This window comes from Martes martes, assembly GCF_963455335.1.
Source record: "Martes martes genome assembly, chromosome: 6".
In the NCBI taxonomy this organism is placed as follows: domain Eukaryota; kingdom Metazoa; phylum Chordata; class Mammalia; order Carnivora; family Mustelidae; genus Martes; species Martes martes.
In genome coordinates, this window is record NC_137893.1 from 11,749,561 (window position 1) to 11,756,737 (window position 7,177).

The window sequence follows — 7,177 nt, forward strand, 5'->3', positions numbered from 1 at the left end:
TTGCTGTTAATTCTGAAAAGGACCGGAAAACACAAAGAAAACATCAAAGTGCGATTTCCTGAAATAATTTTCTTCTCCCCAATGCCTCCTCAAAAGTGACAGCAGAAGCAGAAGAAACAAGGTGCAGGTTCCAGAAGCTAATGATAGTGTCGCTATCCAGCCAGGACTGCAATAATTGAGTTTTAATGTCCTGAGCTGTTGCTTGTCATAAATCCTCTATATGTAAAACTCAAGCCTCCGCTAGGCAAGATGAATGGTTAGCAGTGTATATAATATTTATTAAACCTCTTTTTATGTTGCTTGGCAATCTGTGCTACCATCAACCATGTTGAAATAATTGACATTTAGCACATCAACCTGCTTTTGACTGAGAAGCATGACATTCATGTAGATAGTAAACATTTGGCAATTGCTGTAAATGTCTCCAAATTTAACGTCATGACCTTTTCTCAGGTAAATGTTTTTGGATAAAATGTAAATAATGATTCACTGTATGTCAAATACCACAGTATGTCAAATACTGTGCAATGTCAAGTTTACTGTCTTGTTACCCTCCAGAGGTTCATAGATTGGCTGACCTGTTGCATCTTTCAGTGAGTTTTATATGAAAACTCACTATTATTTATTATCATTCACTGGCTTTCCAAACTTTCTCCCCACAATATTTCTGATGAAGAAGTGTGGTTTGGTTTCATTGTTTAATTAAATGAAAGTTGGCATTTTAAAAATCCATACTCCAGCATGAAAAAATTAATTCTGTCCAGAGGCCTCTAAGCTCAAAGATACACATATGCATCAGAATCTCTGACGTTGGGACTTCAAATCATCCAGTAGAAAGTGAGACTAAAGAATTCAGAAGAAAGTGAGACTAAAGGGCCCTTCCTTTTACCTCCCAACACTGCTAGGCTCTTCTCCAATCACATAGCAAATGCTAATGTCCTCAAAACATAATGTAACTCTATCTGATTGTACCATTGTATAAAAATTCTTCCTCACTCAGCAGTGTGGAAAGGATCACTCTAGGGGTGCCTAGATGGTGCAGTAGGTGTTGAGTCTTCTACTCTTGGCTTCAGCTCAGGTTGTGGTCACAGGGTGGTGAGATCGAGCCCCGAGGTGGGCTCCACGCTGAGCAGGGAATCTACTTAAGACTCTTTCTCCCTCTCCCTCTGCCCCACCCTTGCTCACACACTCTCTCTCTTTCTGTCTCTCTCTCTCTCTCTCTAAAATACATAAATTTAAAAAAAAAATAGGATCACTCTACGTAATTGTCCAAAAGTTCCTTCCAGTTACACTACTGCATGTATATGGTTTCCCCAGGAGGAACTAGACATTTCCAATGACGTTCACTGGGCATACACCAAGGGCAGATGGAAGTTTCTCAAGCTCTTCCATTCCTTTACTTTCACAAAGTACTCTAGACAGAGTATTTTGCTACTGTTGAAGTGGTTCCATTAAATTATCTTAACCTGAAAATAGAAATAAATGTTCATTGCTGTGCTAAGAATAAAATTAAATCTATTTACATTTTTTCTGATGTTGAAAGATTACATGGGCATTTGGGCCAGATTTCTAGAGAGGTTCCTACACAGGAACTCAGCTGATCGGTTAAAAAAAAAATAGGTGTGAAGACCCGCTGTGTGTCTGGTTTTCACACTGCATTTTTTTAACTTTCTCTTTAAACATTTTTTAAATATTTTATTTATTTATTTGAGAGAGAGGAAAGCAAGAGAGATCACAGAGCAAGGGAGAAGCAGACTCATCGCTGACTGAGCAGAATGCCCTATATGGGACTCGATCCCAGGACCCTGAGCCGAAGGCATCCACTTACTGACTAAGCCACCTAGGTGCCCCTCATTAAACATTTTTTAACAGTTTTATTTAGTGCCTACTCTGAGCAAAAAGGCACACTCTAGACATTGTGGCTCTAGCATTGAGATGCCTTCCCTCCTAAAGCCTATATGCTAGGGAAACTTTATATTATATATAACTTCTCTTTTTTTCCACAAGACTCAGTCACGGTCAAAGCTATTGGAAACTTAGAGACCATTTCTTCCAACATCCTCATTCTATGCATAGAGAACTAGAGTCCCAAGATTTCTCTATGACTTATCCGAAGCTGTACTCTCCAAAGACAGAGTGAAATAAGACCTGAGTTCTGCCTTCTAGGGGGCTTGTGGTCCTCCCTAGCTCCATTTAATTCATTCTCCAGTTCATTTATCATATGGTTTCACTTATTTGTGGAGCATAACAAATAATATAGAGGACAAGGGTAGATGGAGAAGAGAAGGGAGTTGAGGGAAATTGGAAGGGGAGGTGAACCATGAGAGACTATGGACTCTGAAAAACAACCTGAGGGTTTTGAAGGGGTGGGGGGTGGGAGGTTGGGGGAACCAGGTGGTGGGTATTAGGGAGGGCACAGATTGCATGGAGCACTGGGTGTGGTGAAAAAACAATGAATACTGTTATGCTGAAAATAAATAAAAAATTAATTAAAAAAATAAAATAAATTAAATTAAATTAAATTAAATTCCCAATGTCATCTCATACCAAATCTTGAAAAAAATCATCCGATTCTCATAGAATTACCACTACATGAAAACACAAAAAACTCTGTGTACTCATATCTCTTAGGACTACTGTCAGACTGTGCTTAAAAATAATAATGATGATAATAATAATATCAAACTTTTTTATAACGCCTATTAGCTTCCAGACATATTTCTAAACTCTTTATGTATATTAACACCCTAATCCTCAAACAACATGATTATGCAAGCACTCTTATCATCCTTCTTTTACAAATGAAAAAAATGGAGGCAAAGAGAAATAAAGAAACTTGCTTGTAAATAAACTGTCCATCAAGTTAATGAGTCATTGCAGCAATTAAAAAGAATGAGCTTCCCATGTGTACTGATGCTATAAACTTTCCAGAGTACGCATATACTGTGAAATGAAAAATATTCATTTATATATGTGTAAGTATATTATATATAAATATATATAATATATACATATATATTATGTATGAATATGCATATACATATATATATACCTGTGTACATATATATGTGCATGTGCATTGCTATTGTTTGCTTTGTTTTAATCACCAGAGAACTTTGTCAAAATATACTTTCCATGTTCCTAACCCTAAACTACCAAATCAGAATATCTCTGCCTAGGGTCTATACCATGGGTTACAAATAGATGATTTATACGAGCACTCTTGCTTAAGACTGACTGTCTACATCAACTGAATTCAGCAGGGAAGTAGAGTTCTAATTAACTGATTAGAATAAGTTATATGAAGTTGGCAAATCCAAAAACCTTACCTTCTCAAGATATTTATATTTTTATAGAGGAACAAATACATCCCACAGCATGAGCTAGTAAAATACCCTTGAACAGGAACGAGACCCTGAAGCCTTGGCTAACATTAAGCATCTATGAAATCTCTCCCGTCACCAATATGCCAGAAAAACGGGTTCAGAATTTTAATTGTTAATCCCTGATTTAGACCATTGAACTGCAATGCCCTTTAAGGCTAAACCAAATTTTAAATTGAATTCACTTGAAAGAGTTCATTGGTGACCTTTGAGAAATCAATTGGGTAGTATCCCAGGAAAATAGATGATTTAACTTCCCTATAAATTGATGACCTTAAAAGACATGTGTTATCCCTACCAAATATGGGAAAGCACTTTTCACGGTACAAGTTCAATGCAGCCTGTGTTGTCCTAATGGGAAACTTTCAGTCTCCATGAAAAAAGAGGGTGAAGGGACAGACACTTCTGAATTCGGTCATTGGAAGAGAGATTTATTTTGTAATTTTTCTAAGCACTTATTTGGGCCTTACCCACTCATTGTTTTGACTACTTGAATAAAAATTAAAGTCACTTTTTTATGTTCTTATTTTAATTCCAGTTAGTTAACATACAGTGTAATATTAGTTTCAGGTGTACAATATGGTGATTCGACACTTCCATACATCACCCGGTGCTCATCACATGTGCTCTCCCTAGCCCCCATCACCTATTTCACCCATCCCCCCACCCGCCTCCCCTCTGGTAACTATCAGTTTGTTCCTTATAAAGTCACTTTTCAATTAAAATCTTTATTTTAAAAAGCAATACATTCTCCTTTCTAAGAAAGATGAAAGTTTGTATATAGACTAACTTTTAGAGGTAGTCAGGGAAATGAAATATTCAGAATATAGATACAAAGTATAGTAGCTATCACCATGAATTGTCGTAACTATCCAGTGAATACATTTCCCATGAGTGACCCTACCCTGACCCTGTACTCCCTCTGTCAGGGGCCTAGAATCTCTGAAAATCCAGATTCAGGGACGCCTGGGTGGCTCAGTTGGTTACGTGGCTGACTTGGTTTAGGATCCAGTTGTGACCTCAGGATCCTGGGAGCCAGCCCTGGTGGAGCCCGTCTTAGGCTCTGCACTCTGTGGGAAGTCTGCTTCAGGATTCCATCGCTCTCCCTCTGCCCCTACCACCCCTTGTCCCCTCCCCGCTCTCTAAAATAAATAAATAAATCTTTAGAAAGAAAGGAAGGAAGGAAGGAAGGAAATCCAGATTCAAGAGTTGCTTTCGTGTGGCTGAACCTTATTTTTGTTATTTTTCTCATCGATACCAGTGGACCTCCCTAAGTGATATAAAACCATTGCTGAGAACCCCCATCTCTAGAGACACATCCCAAGCCGCTCTAGACCCATGGAAGCCCAAACCAGGCTCCAGTGTTTTAGCTAGAGACAGCAGGAGTCCTTTCAGATACCCCGTGATTGACTGCAACCACCAGTTCCTCTTTTTCATGACATTTATTAGTTTAATATATTTACCAATAACTTAACAAGTGAGTACAAAGTATAGACAGGGCAGTGAGATGAGTCTTGCTCTGGGAGATCAACAGAATCTCAGAGGCAAACTGAGACTTTTCCAGAAAACAATGACAGAGGTACAAAGATGTCCTACATTTCCTCTCTTTTCAAGAAGCGTTTGGCTGTTACCATCTGACTCTGAGTAAACAAAGACTCAGGTCCCAACTCCTATCTGCCTAGCCAGCAGAGTTAAACACTGCTTCTCAGGACAGCCTTATATAAATAAGTTATGGGCAATATATTGCCAGCTTCCACCACCTAATAACATCATGTATTTTTTATGTATTGTTGGGATTGGTGAGTTGGAGGCATATCCATTGAGATGGATAATGGTTGTGTTCTTTTATGCACTTAGCCTTCTTATTGAGAACTGCATTAATCTTGTGTTTTATAAAGGTGAATGCCAAAGAGGTGTCTCTCCCCCTCTGTTAAAAAAAAAAAAAAATCCTGTTTTGGCTTCTAAAGTACTTGCTACTTCTGTTTATCCCCTGTTTAGACATTTTTATTAGTATAATTGTTTTTGGAACCATAAACCAAAAGCTTGAATCTAAGGAGACCGAATTCCCATGGAGCAGATTTATGATCCAATATGAAAAACTCTTGTACTTTGAAATGCAGTCCCCAAAGTCAAGAAGGATTTGATGTCAGAATGTTTTTAAATCATTTCCTAGAGGAGATCTAATGCAAGTGCCTGGAGATTGCAAGGTTCCAACAAATGGAGTTAAGTTTCAGATTAATTTGCCTTGATATCAAGGAGTATTAGGTGATTTAACCATCATTAGTTTCAAATTGTTATACAGACTAAGTAGCTGTTTCATTACGAATGCAAACACAACGGCAAAACATGGAACTATTATTTAATTGTTTTAAATAGATTGTAACTTGGAATATTTCTAGTATGACAGATCCCCCCACCCCCCGCCCCTGATATAAGCAATGTTGCCAATGTGAGAACAGGCGCCAGTCAGTGTAAACACCCCATTACCCCAGAGAAAAGAAGAGCAGATACAGGAGTTTTCGCAACTGCAAATCTACATGGACATTCTAACAAATTTCCTAGCTTACAGAACATCAGCGGTAGAAGGGACCCTTAAAAATGATCTAGACGAGCAGCTTTATTTTATACCGGACAAATGTGCATGGACGACTGGATTATCACACAGCTGTTTAGAGGAAGAGATTAGGTACCAACACAAGACTCTGTCTTCTACAGTGTTCCTTCCCCCAGACAATACCAGGTCTATATGACCTTAGAAAACCAAAGCAGGAGTATGTGCATGAAATTATTTGCCATCCTTCAATGACAATTTGAAGGACCCCATGATCACTATTAGGGAATCTGATGTTAATATTTTGTAAAAATGAAACTAGGGAATAAACAGATTTTTTTGTCTGTCACCTACAATACTAACCACTTTTTTCCTATTTTTTGATCTTTCATTTTTATTGATGGGTCATGCAACTTACTTTTATTGTTTCTCTAAACTGAAAACCATCTTTTTTTTTTAAAGTTTTTATTTTCATTCCAATTAGTTAACATACAGTGTTATATTAGTTATAGTTTCAGTTATATCAGTTATATTAGTTTCCACACACCACCCGGTGCTCACCCCCTATTTCCCCCAACCCCCCACCCCTCCCCTCTGGTAGCCATCAGTTTGTTCTCCATAATTAAGAGCCTGTTTCCTGGTTTGCCTCTCTCTTCCTCTTTTTCCCCCTTGCTCATTTGTTTTGTTTCTTAAATGCCACATATGAGTCAAACCATATAGTACTTGTCGTTCTTTAAGCCAACTTTGAGAAGTTGTTGTCTTCTGATCTTTGCCCCTTGTTTTCACTTAGGGTGTAGTAATTGTGACTATGTTGTTAAAATTTGAAAAGAAATATCTTCGTCATTGTGATGAGGCTATGAAGAGCTGTTACATCTCTATCATCAATTACCCTATTGCATGGACACATTTTCCTGTTAAGCCTAAGAATGTAACTAAGATCATTGGAATAAAGCTCAGAGAAGACAAAACGGATGTGTACACGCTGGCAGGTGTATATCAATATTAAAACTGAAATGTTGCACTGTTGGTGGGAATGTGAACTGGTACAGCCACTATGGAAAATGGTATAGTGGCTTCTCAAAAATTAAAAAATTAAATTAGATTCAAGATCACATTACTAGCCAAAGACAGAATGAGATTCTGATCTTTACAATCTGATTCCAGAGCCATTTCTAAGTGACCACGCTGATCTAACTGCCATGGCATACTTCCTACCTTAGATTCTGCTACTAACTAGCAACCT